Genomic DNA, 22236 nt, shown 5'->3' on the forward strand with positions numbered 1-22236 from the left:
TGGAAGGGTGTCTGAAGGAAGGGAGGAAAGAGGCATGGAGAAAAAAAAACTTGAAACTTGGATGGAGAGAAGGAAGGAGTAAAGGATGGATGGTTGGAAAAGTGGAAAAGGCAAAGAGAAGTGGAAAAAAAGAAAGGATGGGTGTATGGATGGATAGATGAAAAAGGATGACGGGAAGGGAGGATGCATGGATGGATGAGGAAGGAAGGAATAAAGGAAGGGAGGAAAGGAAACACAAGAAAGACAGAAAAAAGGAAGGAAGAAAGAAAGAAATGTATGGATAATTGGAAGAAGAAAGGATGAGAGAAAGAAGGAATGATCCATGGATGGATAGATGGAAAAAAGAAAGATGGAAAAATGGATGGGTGGATATTTGAAAAAAGGATGAGCCATAGGGTGTGCGTCAATGCCCCTTCATAAATGCCTGTAAAATATACACCTTTTCGTTTTAGCTGATTTGTTTGATTTTTTTTTCTTGAAAAATTAATAGTCTGTCCCTATTTTTCCAAAACGTTCTTTAGGAGTGACTCCTTGAACATTTCTGGAGACAGAATCCACAGTAAGAAGCTCTTGATAAATGTGATTACTTCTTGACTGTCCATACAGAATACTGGGAAACATCCAATTTGTCGGCAAAATTATTTAAGAATGAATGTAAAAAGTGCACTATTTGATAAAAATGGTTTCTAAATTCCCTTGGTGGAGAGCAACCGCCCTGAGTGAGTGTCAGCCTCACTCACTCGCACAGTTCCATTTTGGATATGGTTCGAACTGGGGAGGTGGGCATTTTACTTTTCTGGTAACTCCCCTGCCCACCACACACTCACTAGAAGTAACAGCAGGAGCCCTGAGGCGTGAAGGTACCCAGGGCTAAGCCCCTCACCACAACAGACTAAACCATGCCACCAATAAGAAATATATGATACTGTGCATTTTTGTGTATTATCTAGCACTGTACAATATTTCATTGCCAGACTCAAAGATCACCAACAGTTTTTACCACTTATAAATGCAAATACGGCAGGCATAAAACGTTTACCTGAGATAGCCTCACACAAATTGATTTCTGTGATGATGTAATGCTCTGTTTTACATCCTCTCCCACAAGTGTCAGCCGTGCAACTATGTATATTTGGCGGTGGCATGTGTCACCGATGAATGCACTCATGGGGTGCTAAACAAGGTTGTAGATTAGTATAAATGTAGAAATCCCGAAACACAGTCAAATTCATTCATAAACATCAACCCTCTTCCCAATCCATTCCAGACTATTAATTTTAACACCCCATAAACATGTACTCTTTAAAAATGCTTAAGCAAGATTAACCATAAAAAGTCATCAGTCATTTTTTTAAATTCAACATCGAAATTCGATTAACCAACTCATCTGCCATTTTGTTTTCTGGTAATGAAATGAATTGTTTATTCCAATAAGGCATTGCATTCTTAATTCATGGTACGTTTGTCTATTATCTCAGGCAAAGCATCAAGTTTACTTCATCTGACCAGATTCCACCCTCCTGCCAGATGATTCTGGAGTACAGGTTGAGATTTTGACTTCTTAGCCAATCAACTACATTTAATTATATTATAGAATAGATGAGCTGGGAATCAACGCATAAAAATGACTGAAAATTGCAAGGCTGCTGAACAAGTATCCAGAAGCTCTCTATTCAAGTGGTCTGAATACTGCCGAGAAACAAACAGATTCATGGGAATTAAAGTCTGAGAGCAAAATTTTGTTTTCAAGGTTTCCACATTCCTCTGTCAGTTTGCTTTACTGCATAGTGTGGATGCAACCTACCCCCAGATAAACGTACTCTACAGAGGCATACATCTGACCTTCAAATGAACCCTCCTCTCCCAATGAACTTAATAATTGTATCAGTGATCTAAATATGAAGATTTAATTTGCTTCTATTTAGTATTCATGAGCTACCAGGGATCTCCCAAGAGTAGCGGGGAAACAAGATATTACATGCGTTGAGGCTTTTGCTTGCGAGCCAGACGTGCACTGGCCTATAATTTCTATAGGCTTTGGGATAAGGCGATTTGGATCCAGTTAAAAGAATTGAATATTATACATGCATATAAATTCACCTAATACACAGGTGAAGTACAGTTAATAAAGCTTAAATATCAAAGAAATTTGCAGATTACAGTTAGTATCGCACTCCATAACTCGCACACCAAATACAATACCAATCTATTAGTCGCTCTCTAGACAGGTTAACATTGTTTTGGGCACAGAGGAAGGTAATTTGCACACCAATAGTCAAATCAGTTTTCACTACACTATTGATATTTTTCACTAAGAAGGGTTCATGGTAATGGATGTTGGTTTTATAGTGACACTGTTGGCAGATGGTCTTATTGTTGTCAATAAAGAACGTTAGACAAGGGTTTTGGGCTATTCACCACGAGTTCTGTCTTTTTTAGAATTTAGTGTATGCTCATTGCGTTTAGCGGTGATACTGTGTACGTCATGGTGGTAGGTTGTTTTCATAAACGGGAGTGTTCTGTAGCAAATGTGAAAGCAGAACAGGGACAATGGTGGGCCTTGTGGGATCACAAAGGGGACAGTGGGTGCTACACAGATGCATGCATCAGGTCTGGGGGATAAAGGTGGGCTTCCTGCCCAGGTTTTTTTATTGTACTGTTAATCAAAGCCATTGAACGACTATATATTCGCTGAAAATCCTGGCCATGAGGTACAGTGTGGTCGTTGGTAATTTGAAAGTTTTGAAGTGATTGGTTTGAGGTATTCACCATTTTGATGGCTCTGGAAGGATACCCTGGACTGATTACAAGTTGAGAAACTTGCTTACTGCAGCAGCTTATTGTGGTGGTCCCACATGTATGAGATCAATATGTTAGAGACCTGGCTTGAGTTTGAGTAACATGGTAAATTGCAAATCATGGGAACCAATAGTGAATTTGCTTTAGCTTGCCTTGCGATTGGGGTGAAGAGTTTGAAGAAAATCAGAAAACCAGCTATGTACATAAAATGACCGTGGTGAAACTGCATGAAGGCCTATCAAATTACCAGACAGTAAAAGATAAGCGAAAAATAATGTTTATGTAACTCAAGAATAGTTTAAATTACCGAGCATCCAAATGTTAGGTAAAAAAAAAATTCGCAGCTGCAGGAAGGATAAGTCTAGTTAAGAACTCTTTCCTAACAGTTGTGCATGACCTGCAGGCCACACGATCAGATCTTGACAGCGGAAGATCTGCCTTGAATCATTTTTAGGCCAGTATATTGAATTCCACTAACACTTGCAATACTAATAACACTTATAGTACTCTGAAGCACTACTATATAGATATGAACTATTATTATTTGTAAGGCATACATTGAACTGCACTCGAAGAAGAAAAAGAAGCAAGGCGCAAGTAAAACATTCTAAATGTAAATCAACATTTTTAGACAACTAAAGGATATTTAATTACTACCTATATTGTGAGTGATACCAAAGATAAAAGGAAGTCTGACGTTTACTTAAAATATGGATTTAGGCCCAGATCTCTGTACTAGGGTGAATGTACGACAGTGTTCTGCATTCTGTCCATCAATAGTTCTTTTTGCATTTGTCACCCCGAGTGGGACGGGTATGCTCAGACGTGAGTCCCGTGCTCTCCATGCCACTGGAATCAAGCTATCCTGGCTGAAGAGGGGTGAAACCCTGAAACCGGTCCTAGGATGCTTGTTTCCAGTGCAGGGAGGACCTGGCCTGGCAGTTCAGGCTGGACTGTTCCCATTGGGCACAGGGTCAAGACTGATTTGCATATGGCTGGTTCAAAATTAAATGGCATGGTGAGCAAAAAAAACGATGGATTTAGGCCCAGATCTCTGTACTGTGGTGAATGTATGACATTGTTCTGCATTCTGTCCATCAATAGTTCTTTTTACATTTGACATTTACTTAAGAAAAGTAATCCTATTCACAACAGGTACCTAATGGAAAATTCTTTGATGTTCAGATAAACAATGTGCCTGGATTCTCAAAGTTGGGCATCTGCTTTTTAAAGACGAGAACCCTCACTCACCACTGGGGTGACATGCTTCATCATTGGGTTCCCTCTTGCACATAGTGCCCGCAAGGTGCACTATGTGGGCTACAACTCTCCCAATGGAGAGGAGCGTGAGGTGTTTTGCAACTCCAATGGAAAACAGTGACTGAGGGGCAGAGTGCAAATCAAAAGTGACTTAAAAACATCTCAGAAGGAAACAAAACTTTAATAACTTTCCTAATGGATGTAATTAAAAAGTAGTGTGACGATAGGTATAAAGATATTTCCTATCTGACTAGGTCAACATGTTTCTGCTGGGTGACAAAAAGTTCATAGCATTCGTCAGGACCACTGTCTTGTCACTCTGCTATAAAGTGAAGAAAACAAAAACCATACTTATATCATGTATACGTATCAGAGAGACCAACTGCAGTCTGGTCTTCTATCTGGAATACAGAAAATATCATAAAATGAATCAAACACATTGTAATAACCAAACAACTCATACCCAAGTGATGTGAAAAAATGTGACAACAAAATCACCACTGTGAAAAACCACATGAGTCTATAATCTCACCAATTTTAGATAAGAATATCCTCCTCTACCTAATTCAGGTCCTTTTCAATATGTGGGTACCTAAAAGGTAGGGTCAAATAACACACATCAGTCGTGAGGGAACCGACTTCCTAAAAAACGTTTGGCAGATAAAGTATCCCAAAGAAAATTAGTTGTTCTCATGATGTCGCTAAGAAAACTTATTCTCAACTTATAGCCCATCTATTTAGCTCGCTCTCATTAAAAAGTGGCCACAAAAATAACAATTAAACATCATTATTATTCCGATATGGCCACACTTAGAAAAAAGGGGGAGAAGAATTTACAATGAACCCCTAACTTCACCCATCTTGTCCATTATATCACACGCTCGCTCGTGTAGGCAGTCTACATTTTTCATTCGTAGCTGCCCGCTCTCTGACTATGAGCGGAGTCTATCTACACAATCTAAGACTACTCGCATGCAGCGAACATATCCTCTTGCCCTTTTTCCAGTTAATATCTACTTGTGGACTCACCAAATAACGCCACATAAATCGCCTTATTTCGAGGCCAGGAGCGGGAGGAAAAATGCCGGCTTCTCGTGAAAAGTAATAACAGAGGTGTAGAAAACTGTATTGTAGTTGCATTTATATGGTGTTACATAACACTGTTGAGCGTTACAACAAACAAATGATGGACGGAATGCTGACAATGCATACATTCTCCCCCAGTCAAGAGATCTGGGTTAAATCCATCGTTCTTTTGCCCACTACACCACCCCAGTTTAGACATGGCCATATGCAAATCAGTCTTGACCCTGTGCCTCATGGGAACAGTCCAGCCCGAACTGCCAAGCCATGTCTTCCCTGGACCGGAATCAAGCATCCTAGGACCGGTTTCTGGCTATCAGCCGTCATCAGCCAGGATAGCTTGACTCCAGTGGCGTAGTGAGCACGGGTCCCACGTCTGGGAATACCCTTCCCACTTAGGGCGAAAAGCGTTACAACAAACAAATGATGGACGGAATGCTGACAATGCATACATTCTCCCCCAGTCAAGAGATCTGGGTTAAATCCATCGTTCTTTTGCCCACTACACCACCCCAGTTTAGACATGGCCATATGCAAATCAGTCTTGACCCTGTGCCTCATGGGAACAGTCCAGCCCGAACTGCCAAGCCATGTCTTCCCTGGACCGGAATCAAGCATCCTAGGACCGGTTTCTGGCTATCAGCCGTCATCAGCCAGGATAGCTTGACTCCAGTGGCGTAGTGAGCACGGGTCCCACGTCTGGGAATACCCTTCCCACTTAGGGCGAAAAGCGTTACAACAAACAAATGATGGACGGAATGCTGACAATGCATACATTCTCCCCCAGTCAAGAGATCTGGGTTAAATCCATCGTTCTTTTGCCCACTACACCACCCCAGTTTAGACATGGCCATATGCAAATCAGTCTTGACCCTGTGCCTCATGGGAACAGTCCAGCCCGAACTGCCAAGCCATGTCTTCCCTGGACCGGAATCAAGCATCCTAGGACCGGTTTCTGGCTATCAGCCGTCATCAGCCAGGATAGCTTGACTCCAGTGGCGTAGTGAGCACGGGTCCCACGTCTGGGAATACCCTTCCCACTTAGGGCGAAAAGCGTTACAACAAACAAATGATGGACGGAATGCTGACAATGCATACATTCTCCCCCAGTCAAGAGATCTGGGTTAAATCCATCGTTCTTTTGCCCACTACACCACCCCAGTTTAGACATGGCCATATGCAAATCAGTCTTGACCCTGTGCCTCATGGGAACAGTCCAGCCCGAACTGCCAAGCCATGTCTTCCCTGGACCGGAATCAAGCATCCTAGGACCGGTTTCTGGCTATCAGCCGTCATCAGCCAGGATAGCTTGACTCCAGTGGCGTAGTGAGCACGGGTCCCACGTCTGGGAATACCCTTCCCACTTAGGGCGAAAAGCGTTACAACAAACAAATGATGGACGGAATGCTGACAATGCATACATTCTCCCCCAGTCAAGAGATCTGGGTTAAATCCATCGTTCTTTTGCCCACTACACCACCCCAGTTTAGACATGGCCATATGCAAATCAGTCTTGACCCTGTGCCTCATGGGAACAGTCCAGCCCGAACTGCCAAGCCATGTCTTCCCTGGACCGGAATCAAGCATCCTAGGACCGGTTTCTGGCTATCAGCCGTCATCAGCCAGGATAGCTTGACTCCAGTGGCGTAGTGAGCACGGGTCCCACGTCTGGGAATACCCTTCCCACTTAGGGCGAAAAGCGTTACAACAAACAAATGATGGACGGAATGCTGACAATGCATACATTCTCCCCCAGTCAAGAGATCTGGGTTAAATCCATCGTTCTTTTGCCCACTACACCACCCCAGTTTAGACATGGCCATATGCAAATCAGTCTTGACCCTGTGCCTCATGGGAACAGTCCAGCCCGAACTGCCAAGCCATGTCTTCCCTGGACCGGAATCAAGCATCCTAGGACCGGTTTCTGGCTATCAGCCGTCATCAGCCAGGATAGCTTGACTCCAGTGGCGTAGTGAGCACGGGTCCCACGTCTGGGAATACCCTTCCCACTTAGGGCGAAAAGCGTTACAACAAACAAATGATGGACGGAATGCTGACAATGCATACATTCTCCCCCAGTCAAGAGATCTGGGTTAAATCCATCGTTCTTTTGCCCACTACACCACCCCAGTTTAGACATGGCCATATGCAAATCAGTCTTGACCCTGTGCCTCATGGGAACAGTCCAGCCCGAACTGCCAAGCCATGTCTTCCCTGGACCGGAATCAAGCATCCTAGGACCGGTTTCTGGCTATCAGCCGTCATCAGCCAGGATAGCTTGACTCCAGTGGCGTAGTGAGCACGGGTCCCACGTCTGGGAATACCCTTCCCACTTAGGGCGAAAAGCGTTACAACAAACAAATGATGGACGGAATGCTGACAATGCATACATTCTCCCCCAGTCAAGAGATCTGGGTTAAATCCATCGTTCTTTTGCCCACTACACCACCCCAGTTTAGACATGGCCATATGCAAATCAGTCTTGACCCTGTGCCTCATGGGAACAGTCCAGCCCGAACTGCCAAGCCATGTCTTCCCTGGACCGGAATCAAGCATCCTAGGACCGGTTTCTGGCTATCAGCCGTCATCAGCCAGGATAGCTTGACTCCAGTGGCGTAGTGAGCACGGGTCCCACGTCTGGGAATACCCTTCCCACTTAGGGCGAAAAGCGTTACAACAAACAAATGATGGACGGAATGCTGACAATGCATACATTCTCCCCCAGTCAAGAGATCTGGGTTAAATCCATCGTTCTTTTGCCCACTACACCACCCCAGTTTAGACATGGCCATATGCAAATCAGTCTTGACCCTGTGCCTCATGGGAACAGTCCAGCCCGAACTGCCAAGCCATGTCTTCCCTGGACCGGAATCAAGCATCCTAGGACCGGTTTCTGGCTATCAGCCGTCATCAGCCAGGATAGCTTGACTCCAGTGGCGTAGTGAGCACGGGTCCCACGTCTGGGAATACCCTTCCCACTTAGGGCGAAAAGCGTTACAACAAACAAATGATGGACGGAATGCTGACAATGCATACATTCTCCCCCAGTCAAGAGATCTGGGTTAAATCCATCGTTCTTTTGCCCACTACACCACCCCAGTTTAGACATGGCCATATGCAAATCAGTCTTGACCCTGTGCCTCATGGGAACAGTCCAGCCCGAACTGCCAAGCCATGTCTTCCCTGGACCGGAATCAAGCATCCTAGGACCGGTTTCTGGCTATCAGCCGTCATCAGCCAGGATAGCTTGACTCCAGTGGCGTAGTGAGCACGGGTCCCACGTCTGGGAATACCCTTCCCACTTAGGGCGAAAAGCGTTACAACAAACAAATGATGGACGGAATGCTGACAATGCATACATTCTCCCCCAGTCAAGAGATCTGGGTTAAATCCATCGTTCTTTTGCCCACTACACCACCCCAGTTTAGACATGGCCATATGCAAATCAGTCTTGACCCTGTGCCTCATGGGAACAGTCCAGCCCGAACTGCCAAGCCATGTCTTCCCTGGACCGGAATCAAGCATCCTAGGACCGGTTTCTGGCTATCAGCCGTCATCAGCCAGGATAGCTTGACTCCAGTGGCGTAGTGAGCACGGGTCCCACGTCTGGGAATACCCTTCCCACTTAGGGCGAAAAGCGTTACAACAAACAAATGATGGACGGAATGCTGACAATGCATACATTCTCCCCCAGTCAAGAGATCTGGGTTAAATCCATCGTTCTTTTGCCCACTACACCACCCCAGTTTAGACATGGCCATATGCAAATCAGTCTTGACCCTGTGCCTCATGGGAACAGTCCAGCCCGAACTGCCAAGCCATGTCTTCCCTGGACCGGAATCAAGCATCCTAGGACCGGTTTCTGGCTATCAGCCGTCATCAGCCAGGATAGCTTGACTCCAGTGGCGTAGTGAGCACGGGTCCCACGTCTGGGAATACCCTTCCCACTTAGGGCGAAAAGCGTTACAACAAACAAATGATGGACGGAATGCTGACAATGCATACATTCTCCCCCAGTCAAGAGATCTGGGTTAAATCCATCGTTCTTTTGCCCACTACACCACCCCAGTTTAGACATGGCCATATGCAAATCAGTCTTGACCCTGTGCCTCATGGGAACAGTCCAGCCCGAACTGCCAAGCCATGTCTTCCCTGGACCGGAATCAAGCATCCTAGGACCGGTTTCTGGCTATCAGCCGTCATCAGCCAGGATAGCTTGACTCCAGTGGCGTAGTGAGCACGGGTCCCACGTCTGGGAATACCCTTCCCACTTAGGGCGAAAAGCGTTACAACAAACAAATGATGGACGGAATGCTGACAATGCATACATTCTCCCCCAGTCAAGAGATCTGGGTTAAATCCATCGTTCTTTTGCCCACTACACCACCCCAGTTTAGACATGGCCATATGCAAATCAGTCTTGACCCTGTGCCTCATGGGAACAGTCCAGCCCGAACTGCCAAGCCATGTCTTCCCTGGACCGGAATCAAGCATCCTAGGACCGGTTTCTGGCTATCAGCCGTCATCAGCCAGGATAGCTTGACTCCAGTGGCGTAGTGAGCACGGGTCCCACGTCTGGGAATACCCTTCCCACTTAGGGCGAAAAGCGTTACAACAAACAAATGATGGACGGAATGCTGACAATGCATACATTCTCCCCCAGTCAAGAGATCTGGGTTAAATCCATCGTTCTTTTGCCCACTACACCACCCCAGTTTAGACATGGCCATATGCAAATCAGTCTTGACCCTGTGCCTCATGGGAACAGTCCAGCCCGAACTGCCAAGCCATGTCTTCCCTGGACCGGAATCAAGCATCCTAGGACCGGTTTCTGGCTATCAGCCGTCATCAGCCAGGATAGCTTGACTCCAGTGGCGTAGTGAGCACGGGTCCCACGTCTGGGAATACCCTTCCCACTTAGGGCGAAAAGCGTTACAACAAACAAATGATGGACGGAATGCTGACAATGCATACATTCTCCCCCAGTCAAGAGATCTGGGTTAAATCCATCGTTCTTTTGCCCACTACACCACCCCAGTTTAGACATGGCCATATGCAAATCAGTCTTGACCCTGTGCCTCATGGGAACAGTCCAGCCCGAACTGCCAAGCCATGTCTTCCCTGGACCGGAATCAAGCATCCTAGGACCGGTTTCTGGCTATCAGCCGTCATCAGCCAGGATAGCTTGACTCCAGTGGCGTAGTGAGCACGGGTCCCACGTCTGGGAATACCCTTCCCACTTAGGGCGAAAAGCGTTACAACAAACAAATGATGGACGGAATGCTGACAATGCATACATTCTCCCCCAGTCAAGAGATCTGGGTTAAATCCATCGTTCTTTTGCCCACTACACCACCCCAGTTTAGACATGGCCATATGCAAATCAGTCTTGACCCTGTGCCTCATGGGAACAGTCCAGCCCGAACTGCCAAGCCATGTCTTCCCTGGACCGGAATCAAGCATCCTAGGACCGGTTTCTGGCTATCAGCCGTCATCAGCCAGGATAGCTTGACTCCAGTGGCGTAGTGAGCACGGGTCCCACGTCTGGGAATACCCTTCCCACTTAGGGCGAAAAGCGTTACAACAAACAAATGATGGACGGAATGCTGACAATGCATACATTCTCCCCCAGTCAAGAGATCTGGGTTAAATCCATCGTTCTTTTGCCCACTACACCACCCCAGTTTAGACATGGCCATATGCAAATCAGTCTTGACCCTGTGCCTCATGGGAACAGTCCAGCCCGAACTGCCAAGCCATGTCTTCCCTGGACCGGAATCAAGCATCCTAGGACCGGTTTCTGGCTATCAGCCGTCATCAGCCAGGATAGCTTGACTCCAGTGGCGTAGTGAGCACGGGTCCCACGTCTGGGAATACCCTTCCCACTTAGGGCGAAAAGCGTTACAACAAACAAATGATGGACGGAATGCTGACAATGCATACATTCTCCCCCAGTCAAGAGATCTGGGTTAAATCCATCGTTCTTTTGCCCACTACACCACCCCAGTTTAGACATGGCCATATGCAAATCAGTCTTGACCCTGTGCCTCATGGGAACAGTCCAGCCCGAACTGCCAAGCCATGTCTTCCCTGGACCGGAATCAAGCATCCTAGGACCGGTTTCTGGCTATCAGCCGTCATCAGCCAGGATAGCTTGACTCCAGTGGCGTAGTGAGCACGGGTCCCACGTCTGGGAATACCCTTCCCACTTAGGGCGAAAAGCGTTACAACAAACAAATGATGGACGGAATGCTGACAATGCATACATTCTCCCCCAGTCAAGAGATCTGGGTTAAATCCATCGTTCTTTTGCCCACTACACCACCCCAGTTTAGACATGGCCATATGCAAATCAGTCTTGACCCTGTGCCTCATGGGAACAGTCCAGCCCGAACTGCCAAGCCATGTCTTCCCTGGACCGGAATCAAGCATCCTAGGACCGGTTTCTGGCTATCAGCCGTCATCAGCCAGGATAGCTTGACTCCAGTGGCGTAGTGAGCACGGGTCCCACGTCTGGGAATACCCTTCCCACTTAGGGCGAAAAGCGTTACAACAAACAAATGATGGACGGAATGCTGACAATGCATACATTCTCCCCCAGTCAAGAGATCTGGGTTAAATCCATCGTTCTTTTGCCCACTACACCACCCCAGTTTAGACATGGCCATATGCAAATCAGTCTTGACCCTGTGCCTCATGGGAACAGTCCAGCCCGAACTGCCAAGCCATGTCTTCCCTGGACCGGAATCAAGCATCCTAGGACCGGTTTCTGGCTATCAGCCGTCATCAGCCAGGATAGCTTGACTCCAGTGGCGTAGTGAGCACGGGTCCCACGTCTGGGAATACCCTTCCCACTTAGGGCGAAAAGCGTTACAACAAACAAATGATGGACGGAATGCTGACAATGCATACATTCTCCCCCAGTCAAGAGATCTGGGTTAAATCCATCGTTCTTTTGCCCACTACACCACCCCAGTTTAGACATGGCCATATGCAAATCAGTCTTGACCCTGTGCCTCATGGGAACAGTCCAGCCCGAACTGCCAAGCCATGTCTTCCCTGGACCGGAATCAAGCATCCTAGGACCGGTTTCTGGCTATCAGCCGTCATCAGCCAGGATAGCTTGACTCCAGTGGCGTAGTGAGCACGGGTCCCACGTCTGGGAATACCCTTCCCACTTAGGGCGAAAAGCGTTACAACAAACAAATGATGGACGGAATGCTGACAATGCATACATTCTCCCCCAGTCAAGAGATCTGGGTTAAATCCATCGTTCAGGGAGGACCTGGCTTGGCAGTTCGGGCTGGACTGTTCCCATGGGGCACAGGGTCAAGACTGATTTGCATATGGCTGGGTTCAAACTGGAATGGCATGGTGAGCAAAAAAACGATGGATTTAGGCCCAGATCTCTGTACTGGGGTGAATGTATGACATTGTTCTGCATTCTGTCCATCAATTGTTGTTTTTGCAATTGTCACCTCGAGTGGAAAGGGTATGCTCAGACGTGAGTCCCTTGCTCTCCATGCCACTGGAATCAAGCTATCCTGGCTGACGAGGGCTGAAAGCCCGAAACCGGTCCTAGGATGCTTGTTTCCAGTCCAGGGAGGACCTGGCTTGGCAGTTCGGGCTGGACTGTTCCCATGGGGCACAGGGTCAAGACTGATTTGCATATGGCTGGGTTCAAACTGGAATGGCATGGTGAGCAAAAAAACGATGGATTTAGGCCCAGATCTCTGTACTGGGGTGAATGTATGACATTGTTCTGCATTCTGTCCATCAATTGTTGTTTTTGCATTTGTCACCTCGAGTGGAAAGGGTATGCTCAGACGTGAGTCCCTTGCTCTCCATGCCACTGGAATCAAGCTATCCTGGCTGACGAGGGCTGAAAGCCCGAAACCGGTCCTAGGATGCTTGTTTCCAGTCCAGGGAGGACCTGGCTTGGCAGTTCGGGCTGGACTGTTCCCATGGGGCACAGGGTCAAGACTGATTTGCATATGGCTGGGTTCAAACTGGAATGGCATGGTGAGCAAAAAAACGATGGATTTAGGCCCAGATCTCTGTACTGGGGTGAATGTATGACATTGTTCTGCATTCTGTCCATCAATTGTTGTTTTTGCATTTGTCACCTCGAGTGGAAAGGGTATGCTCAGACGTGAGTCCCTTGCTCTCCATGCCACTGGAATCAAGCTATCCTGGCTGACGAGGGCTGAAAGCCCGAAACCGGTCCTAGGATGCTTGTTTCCAGTCCAGGGAGGACCTGGCTTGGCAGTTCGGGCTGGACTGTTCCCATGGGGCACAGGGTCAAGACTGATTTGCATATGGCTGGGTTCAAACTGGAATGGCATGGTGAGCAAAAAAACGATGGATTTAGGCCCAGATCTCTGTACTGGGGTGAATGTATGACATTGTTCTGCATTCTGTCCATCAATTGTTGTTTTTGCATTTGTCACCTCGAGTGGAAAGGGTATGCTCAGACGTGAGTCCCTTGCTCTCCATGCCACTGGAATCAAGCTATCCTGGCTGACGAGGGCTGAAAGCCCGAAACCGGTCCTAGGATGCTTGTTTCCAGTCCAGGGAGGACCTGGCTTGGCAGTTCGGGCTGGACTGTTCCCATGGGGCACAGGGTCAAGACTGATTTGCATATGGCTGGGTTCAAACTGGAATGGCATGGTGAGCAAAAAAACGATGGATTTAGGCCCAGATCTCTGTACTGGGGTGAATGTATGACATTGTTCTGCATTCTGTCCATCAATTGTTGTTTTTGCATTTGTCACCTCGAGTGGAAAGGGTATGCTCAGACGTGAGTCCCTTGCTCTCCATGCCACTGGAATCAAGCTATCCTGGCTGACGAGGGCTGAAAGCCCGAAACCGGTCCTAGGATGCTTGTTTCCAGTCCAGGGAGGACCTGGCTTGGCAGTTCGGGCTGGACTGTTCCCATGGGGCACAGGGTCAAGACTGATTTGCATATGGCTGGGTTCAAACTGGAATGGCATGGTGAGCAAAAAAACGATGGATTTAGGCCCAGATCTCTGTACTGGGGTGAATGTATGACATTGTTCTGCATTCTGTCCATCAATTGTTGTTTTTGCATTTGTCACCTCGAGTGGAAAGGGTATGCTCAGACGTGAGTCCCTTGCTCTCCATGCCACTGGAATCAAGCTATCCTGGCTGACGAGGGCTGAAAGCCCGAAACCGGTCCTAGGATGCTTGTTTCCAGTCCAGGGAGGACCTGGCTTGGCAGTTCGGGCTGGACTGTTCCCATGGGGCACAGGGTCAAGACTGATTTGCATATGGCTGGGTTCAAACTGGAATGGCATGGTGAGCAAAAAAACGATGGATTTAGGCCCAGATCTCTGTACTGGGGTGAATGTATGACATTGTTCTGCATTCTGTCCATCAATTGTTGTTTTTGCATTTGTCACCTCGAGTGGAAAGGGTATGCTCAGACGTGAGTCCCTTGCTCTCCATGCCACTGGAATCAAGCTATCCTGGCTGACGAGGGCTGAAAGCCCGAAACCGGTCCTAGGATGCTTGTTTCCAGTCCAGGGAGGACCTGGCTTGGCAGTTCGGGCTGGACTGTTCCCATGGGGCACAGGGTCAAGACTGATTTGCATATGGCTGGGTTCAAACTGGAATGGCATGGTGAGCAAAAAAACGATGGATTTAGGCCCAGATCTCTGTACTGGGGTGAATGTATGACATTGTTCTGCATTCTGTCCATCAATTGTTGTTTTTGCATTTGTCACCTCGAGTGGAAAGGGTATGCTCAGACGTGAGTCCCTTGCTCTCCATGCCACTGGAATCAAGCTATCCTGGCTGACGAGGGCTGAAAGCCCGAAACCGGTCCTAGGATGCTTGTTTCCAGTCCAGGGAGGACCTGGCTTGGCAGTTCGGGCTGGACTGTTCCCATGGGGCACAGGGTCAAGACTGATTTGCATATGGCTGGGTTCAAACTGGAATGGCATGGTGAGCAAAAAAACGATGGATTTAGGCCCAGATCTCTGTACTGGGGTGAATGTATGACATTGTTCTGCATTCTGTCCATCAATTGTTGTTTTTGCATTTGTCACCTCGAGTGGAAAGGGTATGCTCAGACGTGAGTCCCTTGCTCTCCATGCCACTGGAATCAAGCTATCCTGGCTGACGAGGGCTGAAAGCCCGAAACCGGTCCTAGGATGCTTGTTTCCAGTCCAGGGAGGACCTGGCTTGGCAGTTCGGGCTGGACTGTTCCCATGGGGCACAGGGTCAAGACTGATTTGCATATGGCTGGGTTCAAACTGGAATGGCATGGTGAGCAAAAAAACGATGGATTTAGGCCCAGATCTCTGTACTGGGGTGAATGTATGACATTGTTCTGCATTCTGTCCATCAATTGTTGTTTTTGCATTTGTCACCTCGAGTGGAAAGGGTATGCTCAGACGTGAGTCCCTTGCTCTCCATGCCACTGGAATCAAGCTATCCTGGCTGACGAGGGCTGAAAGCCCGAAACCGGTCCTAGGATGCTTGTTTCCAGTCCAGGGAGGACCTGGCTTGGCAGTTCGGGCTGGACTGTTCCCATGGGGCACAGGGTCAAGACTGATTTGCATATGGCTGGGTTCAAACTGGAATGGCATGGTGAGCAAAAAAACGATGGATTTAGGCCCAGATCTCTGTACTGGGGTGAATGTATGACATTGTTCTGCATTCTGTCCATCAATTGTTGTTTTTGCATTTGTCACCTCGAGTGGAAAGGGTATGCTCAGACGTGAGTCCCTTGCTCTCCATGCCACTGGAATCAAGCTATCCTGGCTGACGAGGGCTGAAAGCCCGAAACCGGTCCTAGGATGCTTGTTTCCAGTCCAGGGAGGACCTGGCTTGGCAGTTCGGGCTAGACTGTTCCCATGGGGCACAGGGTCAAGACTGATTTGCATATGGCTGGGTTCAAACTGGAATGGCATGGTGAGCAAAAAAACGATGGATTTAGGCCCAGATCTCTGTACTGGGGTGAATGTATGACATTGTTCTGCATTCTGTCCATCAATTGTTGTTTTTGCAATTGTCACCTCGAGTGGAAAGGGTATGCTCAGACGTGAGTCCCTTGCTCTCCATGCCACTGGAATCAAGCTATCCTGGCTGACGAGGGCTGAAAGCCCGAAACCGGTCCTAGGATGCTTGTTTCCAGTCCAGGGAGGACCTGGCTTGGCAGTTCGGGCTGGACTGTTCCCATGGGGCACAGGGTCAAGACTGATTTGCATATGGCTGGGTTCAAACTGGAATGGCATGGTGAGCAAAAAAACGATGGATTTAGGCCCAGATCTCTGTACTGGGGTGAATGTATGACATTGTTCTGCATTCTGTCCATCAATTGTTGTTTTTGCATTTGTCACCTCGAGTGGAAAGGGTATGCTCAGACGTGAGTCCCTTGCTCTCCATGCCACTGGAATCAAGCTATCCTGGCTGACGAGGGCTGAAAGCCCGAAACCGGTCCTAGGATGCTTGTTTCCAGTCCAGGGAGGACCTGGCTTGGCAGTTCGGGCTGGACTGTTCCCATGGGGCACAGGGTCAAGACTGATTTGCATATGGCTGGGTTCAAACTGGAATGGCATGGTGAGCAAAAAAACGATGGATTTAGGCCCAGATCTCTGTACTGGGGTGAATGTATGACATTGTTCTGCATTCTGTCCATCAATTGTTGTTTTTGCATTTGTCACCTCGAGTGGAAAGGGTATGCTCAGACGTGAGTCCCTTGCTCTCCATGCCACTGGAATCAAGCTATCCTGGCTGACGAGGGCTGAAAGCCCGAAACCGGTCCTAGGATGCTTGTTTCCAGTCCAGGGAGGACCTGGCTTGGCAGTTCGGGCTGGACTGTTCCCATGGGGCACAGGGTCAAGACTGATTTGCATATGGCTGGGTTCAAACTGGAATGGCATGGTGAGCAAAAAAACGATGGATTTAGGCCCAGATCTCTGTACTGGGGTGAATGTATGACATTGTTCTGCATTCTGTCCATCAATTGTTGTTTTTGCATTTGTCACCTCGAGTGGAAAGGGTATGCTCAGACGTGAGTCCCTTGCTCTCCATGCCACTGGAATCAAGCTATCCTGGCTGACGAGGGCTGAAAGCCCGAAACCGGTCCTAGGATGCTTGTTTCCAGTCCAGGGAGGACCTGGCTTGGCAGTTCGGGCTGGACTGTTCCCATGGGGCACAGGGTCAAGACTGATTTGCATATGGCTGGGTTCAAACTGGAATGGCATGGTGAGCAAAAAAACGATGGATTTAGGCCCAGATCTCTGTACTGGGGTGAATGTATGACATTGTTCTGCATTCTGTCCATCAATTGTTGTTTTTGCATTTGTCACCTCGAGTGGAAAGGGTATGCTCAGACGTGAGTCCCTTGCTCTCCATGCCACTGGAATCAAGCTATCCTGGCTGACGAGGGCTGAAAGCCCGAAACCGGTCCTAGGATGCTTGTTTCCAGTCCAGGGAGGACCTGGCTTGGCAGTTCGGGCTGGACTGTTCCCATGGGGCACAGGGTCAAGACTGATTTGCATATGGCTGGGTTCAAACTGGAATGGCATGGTGAGCAAAAAAACGATGGATTTAGGCCCAGATCTCTGTACTGGGGTGAATGTATGACATTGTTCTGCATTCTGTCCATCAATTGTTGTTTTTGCATACATAACACTGTTGAGGCAACACTTGTTGGCAGATGAGTAGCACCCTACTCCATGGGACATGTTTGATCACAATGGAGTTGGGTTGTAGCACATCCTGTGTGGTAAGTGTTTTGGTGTTGCTTGCGACAACCAGAGAGGGCCTCTCATTATATCGTATGTCACTGTGCTTGAGCATGCAATGGAGCAAAGGGAAGTGAGTGATAGAATGCTTTTGGCAATAGCATTGATTTGTATGGTTGTAAGTGTGACCACGTGAAAAGTATCTGATGAGCAATGGCTTGCTCTACTCCTGTCACTGTGATTGTGTTGCTGCCATCATGCAGCTGTGCTTATGGATGAAGTGAGGTGAAAGCAAGTGTTTCGACATTGACCGATACTTGGGTGGTCCAGAGTAGACTTGTTGAGTAGCAAAGACATATCACTGTGGTGACATAAAATACTTCGCAAAAGTTTAGTATCTCAATATGTTTCCTTTTGGGACCAAATCTCCATTTCATCCTATTTTTTTAAGCAATAATGTTCACGGTTTATGTAGAAAATGTCACACAACTTCTTCAGGTGTGACAATGTTCTTCCATGTTTAGGGATATCTAAGATTCCCTTGCCCCGCTGGGCTGTATGGAGATTTGGTCTATCAAGAGTATACCTTTGCTTTAAACTTCTGTAACAATGTGCAGCGTAGATCTTGAAGGGCCACATCAAAGCTTGATTTTTAGGATGTCCAGCTAAGGTACATTTATGTGCAAGAAAATGTGGACACCTTTGCACCAGAGTAATTCTGGGGCAGTCTGGAGAATTGTGCGAGACATGAATACTGAATATGTGATTCTTGACCTTAAGAATAAACAAATGCATTGAATGACTGACTATCAAGGCTTTGCTGTATTAAGGTTACCCAACAGAAAAGAGAATTTGGAGTGATTTAATATTGCTCAATCCCTCTGCATAGGTGAGATGCTCAGCTTTGCTGCTCAAGGTTATTCAAATCCTGTAATACAATAGATGCAAATCCTCCTCGTTTTTCCTGCTGAGGAAATTATAGTCAAAAACCTTCATGGAGAAGATAATCACAACCCAATCTACAGTTGTGGAGTCATTGCTTTAACAGGATGCCTAAATCTTTTGAAGGACTGCATGTGTCTTCTATGACAACTGATCACTTTAAACTATATTTAAGTAAAATATTTCAAGGAAAGGCCACTTAAACAGATCTGCTGGCCAGAAGCAAGGTAGCAGTGGGGAGAAAAAGTAAAAAAGACAGAAAAACAGAACTATTTGCTATCAAATATTTATTACACAGGAGAGAGTGCAATCCCTGTATGAAAACATATTTTTTATCTGTAATAAGAAAATGATGTAGCCGCTCACCTTAAATAACCTTAAAAAACCTATTATAGTTGAGTTTTGACATTACAATACTGCTATCAGAGACAGTAGACCGCGTGAGCAGCAGATCACGAAGCAGAATTTCAATTGTTGTTTAAATGCTGAATAAAAAAACAACTAGTTATTCAACTCTTCTGAGCTATTTTAATGAAATGAACAGTCATTGGCAGAGAGGAGCTATTTATGGCAACATGTTTATTTTTCACATAACTATTGTACATTCAACAAAATCGGAAATCTCTAGTATTATGAACTATTGTTATTTTTTTTAAGTGACTTACATTGCATGTTATAATTTCGGAACAAATTACTAGTTTTACTTAGCGGTGTTTAATTTTGCCCCACCAATTCTGCATTAATTATATCTTTTTGCAACGAGCAGCAAGCTTTTTGGGTGAAAGACAACAGTGTTACCATGTACTTTAAGAAATTAAAAAACTCTCTATTGTATGTTAGTGTGATATTGCAAGTCACATAATAGAGTTCAAAGACTTGGAAAAGGATTTTGGCGTTCTGTCTTGTTTCAACAAATGAACAGCTCGACCAGTTGAAATATCCTGGTAAGGTATAACAAAGGCTACTTCATCTCATACAGGCATGTGAAAAAGAAAGTGCACCTCTTAAGATTCTATGGTTTTACATGTTAAGGACGTATCTGACCCTTTTCTAGTCCTCACCATGTTTCAAAGCTAGATAAATATAACCTTGTGTGCTAAATACACACAGATTTCACTTTGTCATGTTTCTATTTCACAAAACAAAATCAGCCAACCTTTAGTAGCTTTGAGGCAGAAGTGCCCCTCTTCACTCTGTATTGCATGGAACCCCCTTCACCAGCATTAATTTGAAGTAAACATTTTCTGTAAGAATTTATCTGAGTCTTAGATCGCGGGGAAGAATTCTGATAACTTCTTACAAAACTGCTTAGGGTCAGTGAAGTTTTCATATTTTCCTCCGGAACCCACTGACACAGAGAAATTCACGTTGGGCTCAAACGATTGTGTGGCATCCAGGTGCTTTGGGTGCATCACTTTCCCACCACAAGGCTTGATGGTTGACATGAGGTTCTTGTGATGGGCAGCACCCTTTGATTTTCACTAAACAGGTCATTCCTACATTACACCCAGACAACTCCACTTTCACCTTATCTGTGTAGAGGACATTGTTTTAGAAGTCTTGCGGTTCTTTTAGGTACTGCTTTGCAAACCAAAGCCATGGAGAAATGTTCTTTATGGAGAGAATGGCTTTTTCCCCTGACTAATCTCCGATGAAAGCCCTACTCTAATGTTTACTGTATTGCTAGAATCTTATAGGTCAATAGATGGAGCTTTGGCATTCTTTGCAATGTCTTAGAGCATCATACAGTCTAGTCTTGAGGTAACTTCATGTACCAGCTTCCCTTGGGGCGACCCGGAGGAGGGGCTAGCGGTGTGCGCTCCATTGCGGTTGTTTATAGTCTTGAGGTAAATTTGCTAGACTGTGGTCAGGATTTAATCGAGGGACATACGGGGAAAGAGACCCAAGTGCAAGATTGTGAGAAACACATGAAAGACCGGGAAGAATTGGAGGTTGTGGAGGGCTGGCACTTGGGGGCTGGCTCACACACAGGTACAGAGGGTCAAGAATAGACAGTTTCAGGCCAGAGCCAATAGAGGGATCACAGTACCCCGCTGATACCAATAAAAGAGCTGTGAACTGGCAAAACAATACGTTTTCAGAGACCATCACAGATATCTTTTGGCCTAGGCATATGTCATCACAAACCCTAATGCTCCAGATCATCCTGACAAAGCATCTGATTTTATAGACATGTGTTAGCAATCCATAATGATCAAGTAATCATATGCGCTTCTTTAGCAGCACTTAGCGGATTATCATATAGCTATGGACGCAGTCAGGGTGCATTTACATTTACACACAAGGCTTCTGAATATTGATAGATTTTCGTTATTTAGTAAATAAAGCACAGTTTGTGTGTTTTGTGTTACATGATGTTAGCTATATCTAATTGTAAGATATGTTGGAATGCAGATGACCAGATAAATATTAAATTGAAAAACCATAGAATCTTAAGAGAGGGTACATTTTACCATCACAGTATGAGATCACTGTATATGTGACAAATAGATTGCTATGACGGCTCTGTAAATCACACTGCTCTTCCCATGGCCTTGTCCCTTTCCCTCATGCCCCAAGCATGACCCTCCATGCCACCTCTCTTCATTTGTAGCATCCCTGACAGTTTCCAAGGAGATGCTTCTGCACTGTAATGGGCTCCTTCACTGCTGTCCGAATGGACATTCCTCTGCAACGGGAGAACACCAGCGACCGCACCAGTGTAAAACCTGCCCTCCTTTGCTGTCCTTCAAACGTGCTAAGTGGTAGGACACCACCCACATGGAATATAACACTTTTTATAAGCAAAACATTGCATTACATGTAAATGACAGGATCACTATTGCCCTCAAGGGTGCACCTTATGAAGTCTAATTTTACAACACTGTTTAAAACAATGTGATTAATAAAACCTATTAATCAGGTAATCCTATAGCAATCACTTCATGAAAACTGCGCCAAATATGTGTTTTATGAATACAGGGTTCACTTGGAATTTCAGGCAGAGAAAAGTGTCAGATGCTCTGCAAAGGGCTACGTAGTCACCAAGGCAAAGTACAGAATATCTCTTCAAGGATCAGTGAGGTAGGAAGGGTAAACATATCTAACAACAAATGGCTCAAATACTTCCTGTCAATCTGCAAACTGTTTCAAGAATCTATGACTGAGGTACACAATGTATTGATAAACCATAAAGCTGGTTATCTGTAAGTCTCTTGCCCAACTGCCATAATATAAAACCTAGCCAATTGGATTCTGCTACCTCTATTACCTAAAAGAGAGTGCCTTAGACCTGTAAGAAAGGGGTAGTCACACTGCTTGCAAAAAGAACCTGATTTTGATCCAGAATACATATTCGGATCCATCACTCTGCTGCCCACTTCTTCCAAAATCATGGAGCAACGTTTTGCAGCTACTTCGAGGATCTGAGACTGGT

At 46.3% G+C, this 22236-nt stretch overlaps 1 protein-coding gene across 2 annotated transcripts in view; it reads right to left on the reverse strand.

The window, feature by feature from the left end:
- The window catches only part of LOC146821451 (uncharacterized), a 314989-nt gene that overhangs the window by 37341 nt on the left and 255412 nt on the right, over window positions 1-22236 (reverse strand). The gene's annotated exons all lie outside the window — the stretch shown is intronic.

The sequence above is a fragment of the Triturus cristatus genome, chromosome 6, assembly GCF_964204655.1.
Source record: "Triturus cristatus chromosome 6, aTriCri1.1, whole genome shotgun sequence".
NCBI lineage: Eukaryota > Metazoa > Chordata > Amphibia > Caudata > Salamandridae > Triturus > Triturus cristatus.